The 24923-nt window shown below is 35.3% G+C and overlaps 1 long non-coding RNA gene across 1 annotated transcript; it reads right to left on the reverse strand.

The window, feature by feature from the left end:
- Positions 1-15060: 15060 nt before the first annotated feature.
- LOC114749464 (uncharacterized) lies at positions 15061-15726 on the reverse strand. The gene is made up of 2 exons (XR_003740564.1): positions 15624-15726; positions 15061-15325 (listed from the first exon to the last, which is right to left on the reverse strand). It is a non-coding gene; the product is annotated as an uncharacterized LOC114749464 (long non-coding RNA).
- Positions 15727-24923: the final 9197 nt, after the last annotated feature.

The raw sequence follows: 24923 nt of genomic DNA on the forward strand, positions 1-24923 counted from the left end.
GCCGAGAGAGAGAAAAGAGAGCAGAATAGGCCAAAGGTTAAGTTAGAACCTTAAAGAGAAGATTGTATGAAGTTAAGTCCAAGCAGGGACTAAACCGTAATTTCAGAAAGTTATGATCAACAGGGTAAAAATAGAAGAGTATACAGAGATTCCAAGAAAATGGGAAATAATATTCTAAGTCTCTTCTGTGAAGAGAAAAGACAAAAATACCCCTGAGGCAGCTTAAATAGAATTTGTGAGATTATGTCCAGTAAAAAGTATACCGTTTAAGGTAATTATTTGAAATAGCAAGAGACCTCAAAATGTATGTAAAAATGAGATTAAATGGTTGCAAGGTTGTACTAATTTATAAAATTAGTCCCGCAATCAAAAGGCTAGTGGAGTAGCTTTAATAAATTAAAAAGCCGATTATGGCGATAAAAGGGTATTTTAGTAAATGAATTTTCATGCATGGCTTAAAGGAAGTGTTATGGCCTAAGAAAATTCATAGATACTCTCTAGAATTAAAGGGAATTTATGGAGCAGACAGAAGAATTTTTTAAGCTTCGAAAGGCTATAAAGAAAGCCGGAGAAATGTGGGCCAAGTAAATTCGGAGGAAACTTAGGAAACAAGTTTGATCCAACGATTAGGATCTAATCTCCCTTCTCCTCCACCACTTTTATGACACTTGGCATCTTCTAGAAGGTTGAGGTAAGCATGATGTAAGAAGATGATGCAATGATGATGCAAAAGTCAACTTGAAGTTCCAAAATTGCCCTTACCCTTTCTATTAGCCACCAAGGGCATTTTGGTCCATTCAAGCCAAATTTTTGGCTATAAATAGGCACTCCCTCCCCTCACATTTTAGCCAAGCAAGGAACCATAGGGGAAACTCTGTCGCTCTTGCTTTTAGAGAGAGAAAGAGCTATTTCTAGTGAGAGAAAGTCCATTTAAGTTCAAGCTTCAAGATCAAGGTATGTGGTGGCTATAGCATCTGATTTGATGCCTATTTTGAATTAGTTCCTCTTTGTATCTGATTCTGAAATTTGGCATGATTAAAGTACACTCTATGAACTTTAATCCATGGGTAGAACACTTCATTTGGATATGTGTACGATTTATGGTGATTTTTCAAAGTTAGGGTTTGAAATATGGAAACAGTGTTGAACTTTTGGAAGAGTGTCAAGTTCTGTACAATTCCGGTACTGTTCAACGTAGAATTGGTTCCTGAAACTATTTTTTCTCTAAATTTAACTTAAGGAGATTTCAGTGAGACTTGGAACCACTCAATTTTTAGTTTTATAGAATTAATAATGAATTTTCAAATTTGAGTAAAAATTCTAGAGTTTCTGCGTGAACAATACCCGCGAACCAAAATTTCCAGATTTGATATTCTTGAATCTAAGGCCATCTAAAGTGGTCCTAATTGATAAGAAATGGATCCTAAGAATAGAAAATGATGATATTTATGTTAGAAAAGCTAGAAAGAAAACCTTGAAAGCAAGAGAAAGGGTTGAGATTCAAGAAAGCTAGTCTTGAATCTTATGTAAGCTAGTGGTTCTAATGGATTGTGTGATCATTGTGACTATGTTTAGGACCTTTGGAACATCCAAGAGGATCTTTGGTGAAATTGACCGAATGTCCATATAGTTGGAAAGTCAAGGGAGTCAAAGGAAAAGTAAGAGGAAAGCTTGAGGTGCAAGGTAGTGAACTTACCTATTGTCATTGCTTGATGTTGTATGCTTGTGTGTTGCCGTGTACATGTTATTGAATGTTATTGTGACATGTTTTAGCTACTGTAATTGTTATTCATGATGAGTAGATTATGTCTCCATGGCCATGCATCAAGAAGTTAGCTTTGAGCATGCTAATATGTCACTAATTAACAAGAGAATAAACAAGTTATGTGTAGTGCATTAGCATCCATCTAGCATGATTATGTGGTATTGTTTGCTATTGAGATTCCCCCGAATCTCACCCCTTCCTAACCAACCATTTAGGTTAATCATCAATGGGCAATAATGGCATGAGAAGCAAGGAGAAGAAAGTGGAGAATTGTTCATGTTAATGAATGATATTATCATTCAATGTGTAATTCTCCTACTATGTAATTTATGCTGTGGATGCCAATGATGCCATGTATTTAATTATAATACTTATGGTATGAATGAAAGTGTATGAAAATGAATGGGGAAGAGTAAGCCGATGTTATGTATGCCAAAAAAATAAAAAGAATTAAAGTAAAGAGATGTTAGGGGATAAAACGTAGGTCCTGAAGCAGTGAGTTTGTAGCTCTACATTGACCTATCAAATGAACGAGTTAAGCCAAGATATTTGGTAGACTCATAGTACACATCTCAAGCTTTAAAATGAGAGGTAGACCACATCAATTGGATGTGTACACAAGGAGATACAAATTTCCAAATTTAAGGCACAGAATCTGAAAGTTTTAGATTTAATGAAATGAACAGTAATATTTATTGATTAAACTATGTGAATTGGGCAAAGATAAGTCCAATTTTATATTTTTCCCTTAAATAGCATCAAAATATATTTTTGTAGAATTTTAGAACACCCCAATACGATTTTTATGGAATTAGTTATGAATTTTTGAAGTTGGTCCTGTAATCTGGAACTTAAAGAGTGAATAGTAACCCGAGTAATTAATTGGAACTTTCAAATCCACGAGCTTGTGTCATGATCTGCTTGAACCATAACGCTTACGAATGCATGCTCTAAGGGGTTAAAGGCAGGACGTTTCATTTTGGTATCAGAGCAAAGGTTTTGGCAAGTATGTAAATAGGGCAGAGGTTCTGACCAATGTATAAGCAGAGTATTGGTTCAAGCAAAGCCCGGTATTAGAGGAAATCTAAATTAGAAAAGTAACAGGTTACTAGGAATGGTCCTGTAACATCCTAAGTTTTATCGGGTTTTAATAGCCTCTTTTGGGTTGATTTTGAGGATAGATTAGTGATTTAATCTTGATCTTGGTGTTTGGGTTGGATTTGAGGTTGGTTGGAGGCATAGGTGAACGTACCCCTCTCAGGGTATGTTCGCCGCGGCGAAGTAAACTTCGCCGCGGTGCACCGGGAGTTTCAGAGGGGAGTGTCTTCTCGGGAAGGTTTGGCCGCGGCGAAGTTTAGGGGACGCCGCGGCGAAGTTGTTCAGGTGAGCGAGGCTTCCCTTTCTGGAAGGTTTCGCCGCGGCGAAGTTCTTCTGGGCGAGCGAGAGTTTCCTCTCGGGAAGCTTTCGCCGCGGCGAATATGGGAGTTCGCCGCGGCGAATATGGAGTTCGCCGCGGCGAAAGGTCGCGAATCTATATAGTCGCGGGAGGGTTCAGCGTGCGAAAATAAGAAAAATCTAAAGGAGGAGAGAGGAGCTCTGCTAGGGTTTCGAACTTTTGGCTTGGAGGAGACATTTCTAAGGATCCATTACCTCAAGTAAGTGATTTTAACCTCTAATCTACCTTCTTGATTGGAATTTATAAGGATTTATGGAGAAACCCTAGGATTTTCTAGGTTGTGTTGGAATTGAGGTTTTTGACCGATTGTTTTGGGTTTAATTGATTGCATTGGGTTAGTTTAAGTATTTAATCGGTGTAGTTTTCTTAGATTTAAAGAATCTTGAGTTTTGGAGTTAGGGTTTATGGAATTGGATGATTTGGGATTGAGGATGATAATGTAGAGATTGATTTTGAGTTTTGTGAATTGGGTTATGTTAAGGAGGGTTAAATTGGAGGTTTAATCGGTTTAGAATTGTTGTTGGAACCTTAATTGCTCACATGAGATGTTGGAGGTTGAATTCCTATAGTGGGTCCTTGAGGTTTGAACTCTAATTGATGCTTGGAAGGAGACTTGATGTTTTAATAGACTTTGAGGACTTTGGAGTGTTGTTTTGATAGTTATACCCTTTGAGTTGGGTAGAGTTTTGATGGGAGATAGGAATTTTGTGTCCCCAAGTGTTGTTTTGGCCACATTATTAGTTTGAGAGCTAATATATGTTGGTTGTGTGTTTGTGTGCTTGTGTAGACCGGTTGTGAGTCTCAGTGGTGCACGGGGCCACATCGTTGGTTTGTTGTTCCTTGCTCAGGCGAGAGGTAACCACTTTCCAATCCTTAGTACTTGCTTCTGTGGTATTGTGAGTAGATTTGTGTTTTATGCTCCAAGTAGTAATTGTGTTCAAACTATATGTTGTATATAGAAAGGGAAAACCGTCTTGTGGGGTTTTCGACTGATGATGAATGAATTTTGGAATTGTGAAATGATTATTACTCTTGATTATGATTTGAGCATGATGCATAATTTGGGATTTGGTGAGAGTTTGATAGTTACTACCACGTGGTAAGGCCTCCACTAATGCATGATGGTTGGCTCTTTACGTCCCCCATAGTGAGGGATAGGCCTTCGGGCTCATTACGTCCCCCAGAGTGAGGGATAGGCCTTTATGGCTCCTTACGTCCCCCATAGTGAGGGATAGGCCGGGTTCGGCTCCTGAAAATCCCCCAAAGTGAGGGATTTGATTGATGGGATTGCATCATTGCACTTGCATGAATTGTTGTGGCTATCAATATATATATATATATAATTTGTGAACTGCCCCACTTGACACCTCACAAGCACCTATTTAGTAGTACCTAGTATTGGAAAGGTTGGTTACTGGGACTTTGTCTCATCCCGTGGTTTACAATATTTTCAGGTGAAGGTTCTAGGCGTGCGCCTTCGGGAAGAGACGCAGAGGCTTGAGCTTGGTTAGCTTTAGGCCTCTAGCTTTATTTATGTATGGATAGTTGTATATTGCCACGTTTAGGGTCTTTTTAAACTATTTTGATTGCCCGGTTTATTCGTAAACTGGAGGAAGTGTATCTTCTTATTTCAATTGGGCCGGAGGCCCCTTGTTATTGATTTTGTAAACTGGAGAATATATTATCTACTCGTTTTGTTGGCCGGAGGCCATTCCTATTATTTTATGAAACTTTGTTATTCGTGGTTGAGATCTATTGGGATGGGCTGATTTTGATGTATGTCGTTACCCGGGCCGGAGGCTCGGAGGCCCAGTGATTGTGATTGAATGATGATAGTTGCATGCAACTGCATTTGAGATGGAACCAAGTTTTAAATGTTAATTTTCTAAAATTACACAATTTCTTTCTACTATGGTAGTTGTTGTAACATCTTTCTTTTTCTACCATAGTAGTGGTCTTATGACGAGTTATAATGTTTTTGAGGTTAAGGGTCTTACAGGTCCAACGGAGGTGAAGATATTGAGGTGTTTTCTTCGAGGGAAATAGACATAGAAGAGAAGTAAGGAATGACAGAGAGTAACTTGAGAGATAGATAGTCACTGCTAAGAGACTCCCCCTCAGGAGAGGAATGGTTGAGTTGAGAGAGCTTAACCAGAGAATGAGTTAAAGTCGAAAGACGTCTTCAGAGGGTAATGCCTAAGAGTATGGTAAGCCAGTAAGTGATAGGAGTCCAGACACTAATAGGTAAGCAAGGTAACAACCTAAGCCTCAGGTGATTGGTTAAAGGTGCCTGACTGGAATGTCACACTGCAAAGATGTTTTGATGATCAATGCCTACTGTGTAAAATAGTCACTTTATGATTAGTATATGACCATAGAAATGAATGGTTAAGGGTACAGTAAGCTAGTCAGAGGTATAAGTCAATGCCCTAGTAAGGGAATCGAATGTCAACCTGTACCTTAAGTAATCGATGTGACCTCAATAGAGGCAAGGTAACAGGATGAGATGTTTGAGGTTTGTTCAAATCTTTGAATAGAGATAGAAATCCTTATGGGATAGTGAACCAAGAGAGACAGAGATTAGATGATAATGAATGAAGGGTCAATGATGACCTAGGTGCCTAACCTAGACACCACACAGTAAGGTGATTAAATATTCACCGTGTGATGTGATGAGGGTATGGTGATCAATACCTGACCATAAGAATAATTGGTCAAGAGGTAAAGAAAGTTAGAAAGAGTAAAGTGAGGCAAGATCCCTCTTGAGGATAGAGATGAAAGGAAATGAATAAAAACATGATAGTGGATGGTTGTATTGGGAACTAATGAACCGAGAGATAAGCAAGTTCCTGGTGATACCTAAAGCTTGATGATGCTTAGATACATGATAATATTAGGGACTAAACAGTACTCTTTTATGTCCCTAAGGCATCTAAGAGCGTGTAACCATGTAACTCAAGCCATTAAGGAATCTAAGGAATAAGATTCCTATAGATAGATGCCACTGCCTATAAGATTGAGTAATCTAGTGGAGAGGCTCCCTTTGATAGGGATATGGTATTCAAGGAATGTACCCTGGCAGAGATTGCATAAAAAGAAAGTCTTGACCATGAAGTGTTGGAAATTGTGCCCTAAGGGCCAATCATTGTGTTATGAACATTGTTGATTTATGAATTTCTTAATTATGTTATCATATTATTTGCATGTTTACTGTGATGACTATCCTTGGATAACTCATGATTTTATCCTAAATGTACCTGGTCGGTCATTTATATGGGAGCAGAGATGAAATAAGACCAGTATGACTTTGAAGATATATAGAGATATAAATCAAAGTCATAGGCACATGTAAGAGTACAAGGTGTTGGATCGACCCGCTATGAGAGAGCTGCATGGGTTAAGTCATAAGCTTCTCTCATATACATACCATGTCACTATGCCCTTTGACCTGAGATCATCATGGATTCCTACATGAGAAACGCTCAGCTTTGACCTAGTCAAAAGTCACTTTTGACCGAGTGATCATAAAGGCTATGTTCAGGCTTAGTGGTTTTTCATATGGAGGAATGTGAATAGTCAAGATGGAATTTGTCCCTCACATTCGTAGAGAGATATTACTGGGCCCCTCGATGAGTGAGTCTGAGAAATGTATAGCCATACTATAATGGAAAGGTAGTTCCATTTCTATACTCAGACTACTCAAGGATCGAGAAAGTAACGGTCAGGAATAGGAGGATGACGTTCTCCATGCCTTATCTATGACCAAAATGTCGTGTGACAAAAGGGACGTGATATGGTTGTATGAAAGGTTGCATCATTCATCGATCCTCATATGATTTGGGTAGTCGTGATGTCTTGCTAGAGACCACTTACGACTTGTGAGTCATTATAGTAAATGGCCCACTGCCAACTTCATATGGGCCTACAAGGTTGCACACAAAATAGCCCAACACGAGCTATGATGTCCAGATTCATTGAATCTAAGATATGTCCAGATTCAATGAATAATCTGGGGTGGACGTGTATATATATATAAATTCACGTATATATATTATATGATATAAGAGATATTTATAAGGATAAATTAAATCTATATCATTTTTAAATTGATAAGGCATAATATAATATCTCAAATTTGATTTATTAGAATAAATCAAATATAATTCCATCATATCTTTATTTTGAATTAAATGAATAGGTGAATTAAATCTGTAGGATGGATTTAATATATAAACCTATTTATTTAATTGATTTCTTATCAGATTACACAATATATGATATTGTATTAATTTCGGAATTAATTTAGGATTAATTCTGAAATCCAATATCCTTCATAATACCGATAGCATCCTATATATTTGATATTTAGGAGCTAGGGTTTTAAAAAGGTGTGAGAGAGCAAAAGGTTTACAGATAAGAAACGGCCAAAATAGAAACGGTGAGGACGGATTCTAAAAAAGCCCTAGAAGGACGAGAGGCGCTAGCACGTCATTCGTGATTGGAACGCTGTTCGTGTGGATACCGGTAGAGGAAGCCGATCTGAGTTGTCGACTTCTCACGAACAAGAGGAGAGCGTAGGCATCCTGAACGTCAGAATCCTCGAGCCACCAACGATTCGAATACCGTAGGTAACAACTCTTACTACTTGACTTAAACATAATCGATAGATCCGGGTAAGGGATTGAAAATTTTAAAGTTATTTTCCACTACGTGTCTTTCAATTCTTTACATGAAGTACCTCTCTAAGATTGGGAAAGTGGTTCTCCATATCAGTGTGACATTGCTCTAGCAAGAGTAAGCTATCCTCTGAAGGAATGAAACAGAAAGTAAGTGGTTGAGTTGATGATGCTCCAATTAAAGCAATCTGTCCTCCCATAGGAAAAGTAGAAGCAACCGAGGCAAGGCACAGGAGGGACCTTACCCCAGAGAGAGAGAGTGAAACTGGTTAAGACAATAGCAGTGTGATATGCAAATAGTTGCTCCTCGAGCTTAACAGGGTACTATGGAATACTGAAGGATAATGAGGATGTGATGATATAAGTCCTCTCCCGATGTTGTTTGAATTATTAAGAGATAGCAAGGACTACAGAGTTCTAAGACAAGGCAGGCTGGCATTAATATAATGGCAAGTTAATGGGCTATAGAGATGAGCTAGTGCCTAAGCATTCGAAAGGCACAATAAAAGGAAAATGGCCTAAGAAAGCTAAAACGAAGGGCTAAAAAAAATATGGAAAGGCTAAGAATTGCAGGAGTTGACAGAAAGGATTGAGTAAGGCCTAAGAAGACAAGACTGATATCTGTGATCAGTCTTGGGGAATAATCAGTCAAGTTACTAGCTAAGTGGAGGTGACTTATTTTATTACTCAACTCTATGGTCTAGAGTCTCCTAGAGATCCTAAGATGGCTTAGATTGATGATAGTATTCCAGAGTCATGACGGATCCTGAAGAGGCTTACGGCAGAGCGCAGTAGCTCTCGAGGTCATAGTAGACCAAGCCTAAGAGAAAGTGCCTGAGCCATAAGGGTAAGAGTACAATACCTCTTTGGGAAGACGGTGACCAGAGATGAGTTTAAGATACTAAAATCTCCTTCAGCAGTGGGCTAATATAGAGAGAGTACCCTTGACTTGTTCCAGACACCTCTATTGTTGATTAGACTGAGCTCAATTCTGTTCCAGTCAATGAAGGAAAGAAAGGAGATATGTGTCACACCCTGATAATTTTATCCTAATTGATGGATGACTTGTGACTGACTACGATCAAGTAGTATAGTAGATTGGTAGAGGATCCAGGCTATGAGGAAAAATCAGGATAGGGACATAACGGTCATTTTTGAAAAGATCGGTCAAGAAAGGGTAGTATTGGAAATAATGTCCAAAATTCCTGAAAATTCCCAGAAAATCTTGAAAAATAGAAATGAGGGTACAGAATAATGTTTGAGGCTTAGAAGATGAATATAAGATTAAAAATAATTTATCAGGGAATTATTTGTAATTATTGGAATTTTTAGTTAATTAAGGAAAATTAGCCAATTTCCATTATTTAAAATATATAGAGGCCTCAAAAATTCAAGGAAAATAGGGATAAATTATGTGACATATTATCCTAATTTATAAAATTACTTCCCACCTTTGGATGTACAGAGGTTAGCTTAAAGAATATTTATTACCGAATTATTATCGGTAGAATAGTGATTTTTGACAGAATAAAATTTAGAAAATTATAGAGGGAGGTAAAACTTGAGAAAAATCATGGAATACCCTTGGAATGAGGGGAATTTAATGAGGTGTTGAAATCAAAATTTTGTGACAGTAAATTGGACAGGATTGTTGGATAATCGGACTGGAAATACACAAATAATCAGTGGATTGCACTGAATATTGGATGACTCATTTTTTCCAATATTTAGAGTAATATTTCGGCCAAAAATAAAGGGGGAGGACAAAGTTGGAATTTTCCAAATTGTTCAAGGGCATAAAGGGAAATAAGAGACAAAACATTAAAATAATATTTTATTTACATATGAAAATCACATGGTGATTAGGTGTCCATCCATGTGTCAACTTCTTATGGTGTGTGCCCTAAGATTTGTCCATGTGTAAAGTGGAAAAAAATGGACGGCCGAGATCGCATCTTTTTCCTAAAGGGTATTTTTGGAATTTTGAAAAATCAAACCCTATAAATACTCCCTTCCATGAACAATTCGGCCAAAGTGGTTTGGTAGTGAGGGAATGTTGTGTTCTTGAGTTCTAGGAGAGAGAAAGGAAGAAAGAAGAGAGAGAAAGGGAGAAAGCAAGGTTAGACACCTCTAATCGCCGATTAAGAGCTAATTAAGGTACGTTTACCTCCCTAAGTGTTAATTATTTTTAGTTAATTATTTATTTGAGGAAGATTAGGATTAATTACCTTGATTAATTATGGTTTAGTGATAGCTAAGATTAATCATGTTTTTGATTAAAGATTAGTAAGTAATTAAGGTTAGCTACCTTGATTAATTAGTAATTAGTGATTAGTTATGCTAAATGAAGGATGATTAGTTAATGGTTAATCATGTTGATTAGAGAATGATTAATGGTTAATCCATAAGGGATTAGTGACTTAATCTTAGAAGATTATGTTGTACTAATGACTATGTGACTTGAAGACCTTAATTAAATATTGGATTAAGGATTAAGGATTAGTGATTAACCAAGGAAGCATGATTAATCATGGATTAAGGAAGAATTCCAAGACCTTAACTGAGGATTAAGACTTGGTAAAACCAAAGTCAAAGGTTTAGGAAAGGTATACAGAAGTTATAAATTGAAAGGCACAAGGGTAGCATTATATAGAGAAAGAATTGTATACTGGATATGGAATTTACCATACCCTTACTGTATGGTTGATAGGCAATTTTCTGGAAACCTAGGAGGATCTCAAGCAAGGAAACAAGGAGGAAACATTAAGCGTGGAACTGAGGTAGCGTGAACTTGTAATTATTTTGTTGACCTGCATTTGGTGTTTCTGCTATGTGTGTTGATGCGCCATGAGAATGTTTATGCCCAGATGATGTGAACTCCTTGCAATGTATGCCTTGGCTCTTGCATGATTGAGTTTTGACCAGAATGATTATATGCTCCATGATATGATGACATGGATACAGAATGGTTATGGCATGGCATAAAGACTAGCAATGTTATTTTACTGCATGTAGCATGACATCTTATGCATGTTGACTTGATGGTTATATGTTCAATGCTACTGGGATTTCTATGAAATCTCATTCCTCCTATAATATGATATTCTAGGTGCTACTACTTCCAAGGAGAAGGGAAAAGAAATAATCATGGCTTGAGGAAGTTATGAGTTATGTATTGTATTATACGGTTTTAAACCTTCCTCTTTCAAGCCATGTAAGCATACTCTGATCATGAACACATGATATGATAACCTTTTTGAATGTATATTAATGGTAGAGTAGCTTTATATTTGATTATGGTATGCTTATAGTGAAAAACGAAATGGTGCTAGAATTAGTGAAAAAGGGGATAAAAATGGTTTAGATTTGACCAAACTTTGACCAACAAAGACCCTAGTCAAATGGCTGACTTTTTCCCTGAAATTTGGCATGCAAATAGATCTTATTTTTCCCTTTAAAATGAGTGGTAAAATGTCACAATCGGAGCTCTGTACAAGAAGTTATGCCTTTTCAAAGTTAGGCAAAAATCCTGGAAAATAGAAAAATGACCAAATGAACAGTATTTTTCGAATTTAAAATCGGATGCGTTTCTGATTAAATTGGAACCTGAGGTCATTTTCTCTTGATAGATGATGTTAAGAGCTTCAAGTGAGACTTAGAACGACCTTATTTCAATTTTTCTAGAATTAGTTATGATTTTCTAAAGTTATGCCATGTTTAAGGTTACAATGAATAGTAATGCGGGAAAAGAAATTTTCAAATTCAAGTTTTTCAACCCAGTAACCTTAAATTGCGCTTTCGAATATCTTAACTTGGCACAATATAAGGTCGCAAATGTAAGGTGTTACAATATGCCCTTAAAGTAAAGAGAAATGGCAGAGTATACAGCAAAGAATAGATAAAGGCCATATTAAGAGAACCCAAAATGCCATGGTACACTAAAATACCAAGAAGACAGGTATACTATCATGGTATTATTATAAAAGAATGAGCCTAAAGTATAGAGAGAATGTGAGCCGTGGTGAGAAAAAGCCTAAAAGCAAAGGCCATGCTCATGTAAATAACGGAAAAGTATAAAACGACAAGTTATATAAGTATGAAGTCGAGGGTTGAAACCCAGAAATGAGGTATAATGAAAAGTTGAAGAGGTCAGAGTTAAGTATAAGTGGGGATATCCTTCTCAGTTAACCTCTCATTAAAGGTAAGAATAGAGGGTTGACTCGGAATTTCGAGGACGAAATTCTTTGAGAGGGGGAGAATTGTAACATCTAAACTTTTGGGCCTAGAAGTACTAGAAATAGCCTAAATTGGATAGGCTACTAGACCCCTTTTGAGCAAAAGTCCTAAAGATGAGAAAGGAAGTCAAAGTAGTTTCAGGGACTAAATTGCAAAATAAAAGTTTTCAGGGGCTCAAGTATAATCAAGTTAGAGGCTCCAGTAAAGTCTCGAAGGCCCAGAAAGAGAAAAGAGGCTAGTTACAGGCCAAGGGTTAAGCTAGAAACCTCAAAGAGAGGATTGTATGAAGTTAAGTCCAAGGAGGGACTAAAACGTAAATTCAGAAAGCTATGACCAACAGGGGTAAAAATGGAAGAGTATACAGAGAATTCAAGAAAATCACAAAAAATAGGAAATAATATTCTAAGGCTCTTCTGTGAAGAGAAAAGACGAAAATACCCTTGAGGCAGCTTAAATGGAATTTATAAGCTTATGGCCGATAAAAAGTATACCATTTGAGGTGATTATTTAAAATAGCAAAAGACCTCAAAAATATATACAAAAATGAGATTAAATGGTTGAAAGGTTGTACTAGTTTATAAAATTAGTCTCGCAATCAAAAGGCCAGTGGAGTGGCTTTAATAAATTAAAAAGCCGATTATATCGATAAAAGGGCATTTTAGTAAATGAATTTTTATGCAAGGCTAAAAGGAAGTGTTATGGCCTAAGAAAATTCATAGATACTCTCTAGAATTAAAAGAAATTTATGGAGTAGATAGAAGAATTTTATGAGCTCCAAAAGGCCATAAAGAAAGTCGGAAAAATGTGGGCCAAGTAAATTCGGAGGAAACTTAGGAAACAAGTTTGATCCAACGGTTGGGATCTAATCTCCCTTCTCCTCCACCACTTTTATGACACTTGGCATCTTCTAGAAGGTTGAGGTAAGCATGATGCAAGAAAATGATGCAATGATGATGTAAAAGTTAACTTGAAGTTCCAAAATTGCCCTTACCTTTTCTATTAGCCACCAAGGGCATTTTGGTCCATTCAAGCCAAATTTTTGGCTATAAATAGGCACTCCCTCCCTTCACATTTCAGCCAAGCAAGGAACCATAGGGGAAAGTCTGCCGCTCTTGCTTTTAAAGAGAGAAAGAGCTATTTCTAGTAAGAGAAAGTCCATCTAAGTTCAAGCTTCAAGATCAAGGTATGTGGTGGTTATAGCATCTGATTTGATACCTATTTCGAATTAGTTCCTCTTTGTATCTGATTCTGAAATTTGGCATGATTGAATTACACTCTGCGAAATTTAAATCCACGGGTAGAACACTTCATTTGGATATGTGTACGATTTATAGTGATTTTTCAAAGTTAGGGTTTGAAATATGAAAACAGTGTTGAACTTTTGGAAGAGTGTCTAGTTCCGTACAATTCCGGTACTGTTCAGCATAGAATTGGTTCCTAAAACTATTTTTCCTCCAAAGCTAACTTAAGGAGCTTTTAGTGAGACTTGGAACCACTCAATTTTGAGTTTTATAGAATTAATTATGAATTTTCAAATTTGAGCAAAAATTCTGGAGTTTCTGCGTGAACAATACTCGCGAACCAAAATTTCCAAATTTGATAATCTTGAATCTAAGGCCATCTAAAGTGGTCTTAATTGATAAGAAATGGATCTTAAGGATAGAAAATGATGATATTTATATTAGAAAGGCTAGAAAGAAAACCCTAAAAGCAAGAGAAAGGGTTGAGATTCAAGAAAACTAGTCTTGAATCTTACGTAATCTAGTAGTTCTAATGGATTGTGTGATCATTGTGACTATGTGTAGGACCTTTGGAACATCCAAGAGGATGTTTGGTGATGTTGACCGAATGCCCATATGGTTGGAAAGTCAAGGGAGTCAAAGGAAAAGTAAGAGGAAAGCTTAAGGTGCAAAGTAGTGTCAACTTACCTATTGTCATTGCTTGATGTTGTATGCTTATATGTTGCCGTGTACATGTTATTGAATGTTATTGTGACATATTTTAGCTGCTGTAATAGCTATTCATGATGAGTGGATTATGTTTTCATGGCCATGTATCAAGAAGCTTTGAGCATACTAATATGTCACTAATTAACAAGAGAATAAACAAGTTACGTGTAGTGCATTAGCATCCATCTAGTATGATTATGTGGTATTGTTTGCTACTGAGATTCCCCCGAATCTCACCCCTCCCTAACGAACCATTTAGGTCAATCACCAATGGCAATAATGGCATGAGAAGCAAGGAGAAGAAAGTGGAGAATTGTTCATGTTAATGAATGATATTATCATTCAATGTGTAATTCTCCTACTATGTAATTTATGCTGTGGATGCCAATGATGTCATGTATTTAATTATAATACTTATGGCATGAATGAAAGTGTATGGGAATGAATGGGGAAGAGTAAGCAGATGTTATGAGAAACATTCTACCTTTAACCCCCTAGAGTACGCATTTGTAAGCGTTATGGTTCAAGCAGGTCAAAGTACAAGCCCGTGGATTAAAATTTTCAACATAATTACTCGGGTTACTTTTCACTGTTTAAACTTCAGATTTCAGGTCCAACTTTGAAAAATCATAACTAATTCTACAAAAATCAGAACGAATCGATTCCAATTTTTACTTAAAGCTCTTTCAATTTTCTATAAGGGAAAAATAACTTTAAGGGTTCAAACCTTGCCAATTAGTACAGTTTATTAGTTAAATATTACTGTTCAAGTGGTCGAAACAGTACTTTCCAGAAATCCTGTCTTGACTTTGAACAGCCATATCTCTTAGCATACACATCCATTTTTCGTGAGCTACTACTTGTTTTAAAGCTCAGGGTGTGTCTTGTATAGTCACCAAATTTCATGGCTAAAGTCATTCATTTGATCTGCCTCATCATTGGCACCAATTTGTGACTCATTTAGGGACATTCTATCCCTTCAACTTAATTCAATCTTTATAAACAATTTATTTCTCCACCTCTTGTCATGCTATAAATCCACATAATATCTCCATACATAACCTCATACCATTTTACATATCATAAACATTTAAGATCATCATTCCACATACATGGCATATGAAACATAAATTGATAAACTATGTTACATAACTTAACATGTTATAAGACCATAACATGTTCTTGACTTTTTCAATCAATCCTGCATTCCTCATCCTTGACTTTTCCTCCATGCCCTTTATACCTATTAGGGGTTGTTAAGGGAGGGTGAGATTCGGGAGAATCTCAGTAGTAAACACTACCTATAAGCATGCAAGACATAATGCAAATGCATGACATGTTATCATAACATCATCATAGGAATGTCATGGAAAGTAAGCTAAAGCATTTCATGCTTTCGTAACATATAGCCAAGGCAAAATATAACATAAACTTTCAAACATAACTTTGCAACATTTCATCATAACTTAGTCACATCATGGAAACATAATAACATCATGCAAGCATACATATCAAGCACATAAAATAGGTAAGTTCACTACCTTGTAACATAGCTTCCCTCTTGCTTTCCGTTTGCTTCCCCTAACCTTCCAAGTATTTGAGCCTTCGGTTGACATAAACAAGACATCCCCTTGGATGTTCCAAGGTCCAAAAGACATCAACACATTACGCAAAACATCAATTAGGACCAAGTTATCAACCTGTTCCACACTTGGCTCTTACTTCATCACACTTTGTTTCTAACTTTTGAGATTTATTTCCAATCATTCTAAAATTAATTTCACATGCTATTCTCACATAATTTTGCATGTAGAATCCCTTTCCAAGTTCAAAACAATCAAAATCCAACTCCTTTCCCCTTGTTCTGGTTTGACAGAAACATAGGTGCCTTAGGTCCAAAATTTTCATTTTCAATTCTAATGCTTCCAAACATGTTTTCTACATATATCCCTACACAAAATCATCATTTAAACTCATTGGAAGCATAAAAATCATCAAATTCTAGACCCAACATAAAGAACCAGCCATGGCAGAATCATACACAAATGAATGGGGAAGTTGGATTTCTTGAAGAATCAATATCAAACCAATTGATTCTTGTTGTTTTCAAGCCTTTAAACAAGTTTCTAATATCAATATCATCTTCTCCTTACTTAATCAATTTCGTGCAGCACCTCCCTATAGGGTTTAACCATCCAAAAATCTAATCAAACCAACACCTAAGCTCAAAAATACCAAGGGAGGTAGAACCTAGATCAAAATCCATGAACATACCTTGATTTGAAGCTTGGATGACCATGGAATCACTTGAATTTTATCTTCTCCTCCTCCTCCATGTGTTGTTCGGTCTCTCCCCCTTGGCTCTCCATTTGGCCGAAAATATCAAGCTTGTGGGGGAAGGGATATATATAGGGAGTTAGGAGAAATCTTAGCCATTGATCTTGAAATTGCATGGCTTAATCTTGGCCATTGATTTTCAAATCAATCTTAGCCCTTGATCTTGTCTTCCTTAGCAAGAATTATGACACTTGTCTAGGATTGTGTCATGCTTGGTCATCTTGCTTATGTCATCAAGGTTAACTTAACCCAAGGTTAATTAATTTAACCATGGTTAACTTTCTTAATCCAAATATGCCCTTCATCTTTTTGCATAATTCCACACATATCCTCATGCCCCTCTGGCAATATGATAGGGAGGAAAATCATACAAAATTCGTGCATAAATTCATCCAAAAATATTCCTCCACCTATCTTACTGGTTTATATCATAATAGGTACTTTCTCGGGTCCTGACTTACCCGATACCTCTGGTTTAGCACATTTTTCATCTTCAAAATAAGTTCCCATACTCTTTTAATAACATTCATAGGGGAATCATACTTCTTTCTCATTTCTCCAAAATATTAATAATTAATATTCAATCAGAGTCGATTTTGCCGAATTCTTTCCTATCGGCTCGTAACTCTGTTGATCTGTCTCTAGGTTTCATTCTTTTCCTTTCATCACAGGGTATTCCTCTAATTTTTCTTGGGTCCAAAGTCAAACCGTAGACAGGAAATTTGACTTTCCCCGGATAGGGTATAAATAGGCTTTAAATTCAATTAAAGCTAACCTTGTCAGTTTCTGGGGTTGGAATTAATTTTACAATTTGTGTAAATTCCTCAACTACTGTTCCCTAGTTTTTCCTGATTATTTGAGGCCGTCTTGTACCTTAAATAATTCAATTTGAGTTACTATCTCAAATTGCTCAAAAACCTGAAATGACTTTAGGGCATTTCCGTCATTTCTAGCCTTATATTGACTCTGGGATCCTATTCCCATTTTTCTGGAATTTTTCTGAAACATTTGGGCCATTTTCGATAACTTCGAACATTGATCGACCAAAATTTTTATTATTCACAATTAGGTCCCTACTTGGCCTAGGAATCTTTTCGTTGCAATTTAGTCCCTCCCTAGGCCTAACATTCGGAACCATCTCTTGCAAGTTTTTAGCATAACCTCTGGCCCTTAGTTGTTTCTAGTTCGTCATTCTTTAATCCCCGAACACTATTGTTTTACACATTTGCCCTTGGAAAATCTCTTTTCTTTCGAGGGATCTCCGGGACTTTCATTGCATTGGACTTAGTAATCATCCTTTTCTTGTGCTATTACATGTATCTATGAGCCAAAATTTGGGATGTTACATTATGTATACCAAAGAAATAAAAAGAATTAAAGTAAAGAGATGTTAAGAAATAAAACATAGATCTTGGAGCAGTGAGTTTGTAGCTCAAGTTTAACCTATCAAATAAATGAGTTAAGTCAAGATATTTGGCAAACTCATAGTACACATCCCAAGCTTTAAAATGAAAGGTAGGCCACATCAATTAGATGTGTACACAAGGAGATACAAATTTTCAAAGTTAAGGCACAGAATCTGAAAGTTTCAGATTTTATGAAATGAACAGTAATATTTATTGATTAAACTATGTGAATTGGGCAAAGATAAGTCCAATTGGATATTTTTCCCTTAAAGAGCATCGAAATAGCTTTTTATAGAATTTTAGAACACCCCAATATGATTTTTATGGAATTCTTTATGAATTTTTGAAGTTGGCCCTGTCATCTAGAACTTAAAGAGTGAATAGTAACCCGAGTAATTAATTGGAACTTTCAAATCCACGGGCTTGTGTCATAATCTACTTGAACCATAACATTTATGAATGTGTGCTCTGAGGGGTTAAAGGCAGGACGTTTCAGAGATTCCCCCGAATCTTACCCCTCCCTAACGAACCATTTAGGTCAATCATCAATGGCAATAATGGCATGAGAAGCAAGGAGAAGAAAGTGGAGAATTGTTCATGTTAATGAATGATATTATTATTTAATGTGTAATTCTCCTATTATGTAATTTATGTTGTGGATGCCTATGATGCCATGTATTTAATTATAATGCTTATGGCATGCATAGAAATGTATGAGCATGAATGGAAAAGAGTAAGCCCTGGTTATGTATGCCAAAGAAATAAAAGAATTAAAGTAAAAAGATGTTAAGGGGTAAAACGTAGTTCCTGGAGTAGTGAGTTTGTACCTCCAGTTTGACCTATCAAATGAATGAGTTAAGTCACGAGATTTGGCAGATTCATAGTACACATGCCAAGCTTTAAAATGAGAGACAGATCACCTCAATTGGATGTGTATACAAGGAGATACGAATTTCCAAAATTAAAGCATAGAATCTGGAAGTTCCAGATTTTATGAAATGAACACTAATATTTATTGATTAAATTGTACGAATTGGGCAAGGATATTTTTTCCTTAAAGATCATCGCAATAGATTTTTGTAGAATTTTAGAACACCCCAATATGATTTTTATGAAATTAGTTATGAATTTTTGAATTTGGACCTGTAATTTGGAAATTAAATAGTAAATAGTAACCCGAGTAATTACGTTGAAATTTTAAATCCACAGGCTTGTGTCATAATTTGCTTGAACCATAACGCTTATGAATATGTGCTCTGAGGGGTTAAAGGCACGATGTTTCACACCTTACTATCGGATCTACTTAGGGTTCAATCAAAACCATTTTGGACCACATTGGATGGTCTTGGGGCTTAACTTTTCACAAAAAATGCTAATTCCGGATTTTCACTGTTCATCAGGTAAAAATCCAGTTTTTCTGGCCTAACTTCAAAAAATCATAACTTAATCTAAAAAAATCAAAATGGAATGATTCAAAATTTTGTAAAAATATCTTTGAATTCTCCTTCAAGGAAAAATAATCCTGTGAGCTAATTCTATTTGAAAAAGTGTCAGGTTTTTATGAAAATCACCCCTGTCCATTTGGCAAAAACCCTTTTTTCAAATTCTCGTCTTTAACTTTGTAAAATCACTAAAAATCGTGTAGTTTTCCATTTTTAGCATGTTAGCTATCAAAATGAATCTCATAATGTGATCTACAATCATGCCAAATTTTGGGATTAACAGCATTCAGGAACTTAATCAAAACATCACTTAAAGTTGCGGTGTCAATAGGTTTAGAGCACTGCCCAAGCTGAATATTTACATAACCAAAAGTCCATGAATTTTTATGGTTTGACACCATAATTTAACCTTCAATCCGTAGCTTGCCCTTGGAAGTTTTAGGCCCTAAAATGTTAGCTTGCATTTGGGGGATGAGATTTCATTGAAATCCCAATAGCAAATTAACTAACTATATCATTAACAAGTATCATTATTATGCATAACTACATTAACTACTATTGGTAAACTAGCATGCTTATCATTTGGCAAACTCAATCATGCAAAGGCCAAAGCAAGAAAATGCAAAGAGCAGCCACATCACAGTTAAGAAAGTTAATCCACATAATAGCAATTAATCATGCAATAATCAACAATGCAAAGTTAATGTTAGTAGTTAGGTTGAACTTGCTACCTTGCTCCTAAGACTTGAGCTTTCTTTGTTTCTCTTCTTTTTCTTTACAAATGTCAAACCCTAGCATTATCAATCACAAAAAGGGCAGCAAGAATCATCAATCAATCCATATAAAAATCAACAATATAACTCAAGAACTCTTAAACCCTTTTTAAAGCTTCCACCTTTGTTCTTGAATTTTTAGAGTTGTGTTTTTTAACCCTAAAATTTTCCTCTTGACTTATTCCTACATGGTCTTTCATATAGATTCCAAATACATGCTTGGATTTAAGAAAATAAAACTCCCTCTTCCAGTTTTAGCTTGGCCGAACCATAGGATTCATTTTCTAAAAATTACAACTTTGGTTTTAATGCTCCCAACCTTTGTTCTTTAGGTTTGTCCTACACCATTTTTCATTTTGAACACAATAGAAGCATCAAAAAGTTGAAAAACTCATCCTAGGGTTCAGCTATGGTCTTGGCCAAAATGGTCCTCATGCAACACAACAAAGAAAACACTTAAAAAACAACCTACAACTACTTGTAACCACTAGGATCTATCATGATTTGAAGTGTTCTAACATGTTGGACCAACAAAACTTCTTCCCTTCCCATAAACATGTTTCGGCCAACATAAGAAAAAGGGCAGAACTATGAATTTCTAACCATACAACTTGTAACATCCCGATTTTTGGGCCTAGAAGTACCAGAAATAGCCTAAGTGGATAGGCTACCAAGCCCCTATTAGTAGAGGTCCCAAAGATGAGAAAGGAAGTTAAAGTAGTTTCAGTGACTAAACTGCAAAGTGAAAGTTTTAAGGGGCTAAAGTGTAATCAAAGTTAGAGGTTCCAGTAAAGTCTCGAAGGCCCAGAGAGAGAAGAGAGGCTAGATATAGGCCAAAGGTTAAGTTAGAAGCCTCAAAGATGGTTTTATGAGGTTGAGCTTAAGTAGGGGTAAAACCGTAAATTCATAAAGTTACAGCCATTAGGGGTAAAAATGGAAAGTACACAAAAAATTCTAAGAAAATCTCAAAAAATGGAAAATAATATTCTAAGACTCTTTTGTGAAGCGAAATGATGAAAATACCCCTGAGATAGCTTAAATGGAATTTATAAGGTTATGACCAGTAAAAAGTACACTGTTTGAGGTAATTATTTAAAATAGCAAGAGAACTAAAAAATGTACACAAAAATGAGGTTAGATGGTTGAAAGGTTCTACTAATTTATAAAATTAGTCTCGTAACCAAAAGGCTAGTGGAATGGATTTAATAAAATATAAAGCTAGTTATACTGTTAAAAGGGTATTTTAGTAAATGATTTTTATGCAAGGCTTAAAGGAAGTGTTATGGCCTAAGAAAATTTATAGATATTTTCTAGAATTAAAAAGAATTTATGGAGAAGACAGAAGAATTTTTTGAGCTCTGAAAAGCCATAAAGAAAGTCAGAGAAATGTGAGCCAAGTAAAGTAAGAAGAAACTTAAGGAACAAGTTTTGATCCAATGGCAAGGATTTAATCTCCCTTCTCCTCCACCACCTTTGTGACACCTAGCACCTCCTATAAGAATGAGGTAAGGATGATGCAAGAAGATGATGCAATGATGATGTAAAAGTCAACTTGAACTTCCAAAATTGCCCTTACTCTTTTTATTAGCCACCAAGGGCATTTTAGTCCATTCAAGGCAAATTTTTGGCTATAAATAGAGCCTCTCCCCCTTCATATTTTTGGCCAAAACTGATTTTTGGGAAGGAGTTGGATTTTCATAAATCTAAGTGGATATTTAGATTCATTGGGCAAAATTGTGTAGGGTTAGCCTAAGAAAACAATTTTTACAAAGCTAGAACATTAATCTAAAAATTAAGAGAAAGAGGTTAAGTTCAAGAGAGATAGTCTTGAATCTTGTGTAGTCTCTTAGTCCTCATAGATTGTGTAATCATTATGACTATGTTTAGGACCTTGGAACATCTAAGAGGATGTTTGATTGATATTGACCGAAAGCTATTATGGTTGGGAAGTCAAGAGAGTCAAAGAAAAAGCAAGAGGAAAGCTTGAAGTACAAGGTAGTGAACTTACCCTCTATGTGCTTGATATAGTATGCTTATGTGTTGGTTTGTTTTGTTGATGTTTGTTTGATGTTGTGACATGATAATTGTTGCTGGAAATGCTGTTTTTAATGTGCTTCCATGGCCATGCATTTTTATACTAAGCATAAAGCATGAGGGTATGTCACTAGTTAACTTAAGTTTATGGAAAACTACATACCATACACTAGCATCCATCTTGTGCATATATGTGGTAATGTTTGCTATTAAGATTCTCCCGAATCTCACCTCTCACTAACCAACCATTTAGGTCAATCAATGATGGCCAATAATGGCATGATAAGTAAGGAGAAGAAAGTGGAGAATTATTGATGTTAATGAATGATATTATTATTCAATGTGTAATTCTCATATTATGTAATTTATGTTATGGATGCCTATGATGCCATGTAATTAATTATCATATTTATGGGATGAATGAAAGTGTATGAGTATGAATGGGAAAGAGTAAACCCATGTTATATATGCCATAGAAATAAAAAGAATTAAAGTAAAGAGATGTTAAGAGATAAAACGTAGGTCATGAAGCAGTAAGTTTATAGCTCCAGTTTGACCTACCAAACAAATAAGTTAAGCCATACAGACTTATAGTACACATCACAAGCTTTAAAACTAGAGGTAGATCACCTCAATTAGATGTGTACACAAGGAGATACGAATTTCCAAATTTAAGGCATCGAATCTAGAAGTTCCAGATTTTTCCAAATAAATAGTAATCTTTACTGAATAAACTATACAAATTGGTCAAGGATAAGTCTATTTTAATATTTTTTCCTTATAGACCATTGAAAGAGCTTTTTGTAGAATTTTAGAACACCTCAATACGATTTTTATGGAATTAGTTATGAATTTTTGAAATTGGGCCTGCAATCTAAAACTTAAACAATAAATAGTAACCCGAGTAATTATGTTGAAATTTCAAATCCATGGGCTTATGTCATGATCTACTTGAACCATAACACTTACAGATATGTACTCTGAGGGGTTAAAGGTAGGGCATTTCACAACTCAAGTAAACAAAGCAAGGCACAACTTAGAACCAAAAACTAACATTAAACCTTGCTTGGATGATCAAAGTTGATCGCTTTCTCTTGATTTCTCCTCCAAGTTCTCTCTTTTCTCTCTTGCTCACTCTTGACCAAAATAATAATCTGAAAATAGGGGTGGGAGAGCTCCTTTAATGAACCAAAAATATCCTAACCACCATCATAAATGAAGTTATAAGTGTCATTACCCCCTTTTGTCTTAGTTTCTCTTTCTTAATTAACTAATTCCAAAAAAAATTAATTACCAAAGTCAAAATCCTCTCTATTTGAAAAGTGACACTTGGAAAATTCAAATCCTCTCCATTGGCGGCTTGACACACAGCTAAATGTGAGCCATTTGAATTGCAAGACTCTAGCTTTGCTTTATCGGTGCATTTTGACTCCGGGTGTAATTTTTTTCTATAATTACAGTATTCTGGTCTCTGTAATTATTTTTTATTAGATCCATAATTTATTCTCCTCATTTATATATTCTCAAATTACCCTCTTTGGCTCAAAATTAATTTCCCAACAATTAACTAAAAAGAAAAACTAATTTCCTTCTCTTTATTGATTTTTCCACTTTTCCAAGGAATTAAGAAAAATCTTGGATACTTGAGTGTCTTTTTTTAATTCCATAATCTCTTACAATTTCTTGGGACATCATAAAAATCTTCTTGGAATTTTATTCTCCTTAACAATATTTATTTGGAATTTTCCAAATAAAATCCCTTAAATTGACCTAAATTAACCTTAAATCCCTCTGTAATTTCTCTCAGGGTAATTTGGTCAAGAAACTAATTTTATAATCTCATATAATTCTCAAAGGATATTATCCTTATTTTTTCTTAATTTTCTAAGACTTAGAAATATTTTTTCATAATTATTTTTGACCAATTTTCCATAATTAGTCAAATTTTCATAATTGTCTTGGAAAATCATAATAATCATTTTCCACCAAAATTCTTCTATTTCTCTTAATCATTTTTAGCCCTTAGTTATTTAGGAATATTTCTTACTTCTAATTACCCTATTGCCAGATGTGACAGATAGGACATATTATCGATTAACTAGAACAATTTTAACATATAATGTTTGAATAGGCTATCAATAAAAAAATGATCGATAAAGTGATCGATAATAAGAGAACTATTCAATATAATAAATAAGTCGGGGAAGCTTTATCAATTATCTGAGTCCTCATCAATTAACACTTGATCGATCAGGTGATTAATAAAAGTTGTGTTATACTCATAGAAGTTTTATAGCTTTTTCTTGACAATTTATCAAACAATAAATTATCAATTAAATTATCAATAATTTGCCGCAACATCTTGCACTAAGTAGTGTTATCAATGATCAATCAACTAATCGATTAGCACATAAAACTTGAATTATCTAACATATTATCAATCAAGCTTAATCAGTAAACGATTAGAAAGGGACTAGCAGTTATCTGACGCTTATTCAATTAACTAGTGATCGATAAATTGATTGATTAACATAGCAATTACGCAGGGAAATAGAAGAGCTTAATTTGTTATAATCAAAACCTTTAATCTAACATTTTTTTCCCTTTTTGATGATAACAAAACATAAGTAAATAACTTATAGTAATTTGACATAAATCAACATAATTCAACATATGAGAATTCAACAATTACTGATAGTAAAAAAATGTGCAGAAACTCATAAGCCAGAAACTGATAAGCAAAAAGCTAACAACTTTGATAAACATCAAAATGTTTACAGCAGAATACAATATCGTCAAAATGTCAGAAGATAAATCTTTAAAAAACAGAAACACATAAAAACATAAAT

Source organism: Neltuma alba, unplaced genomic scaffold (genome assembly GCF_004799145.2).
Source record: "Neltuma alba isolate B1F8T4 unplaced genomic scaffold, ASM479914v2 tig00000973_pilon, whole genome shotgun sequence".
NCBI classification, from domain to species: Eukaryota; Viridiplantae; Streptophyta; class Magnoliopsida; order Fabales; family Fabaceae; genus Neltuma; species Neltuma alba.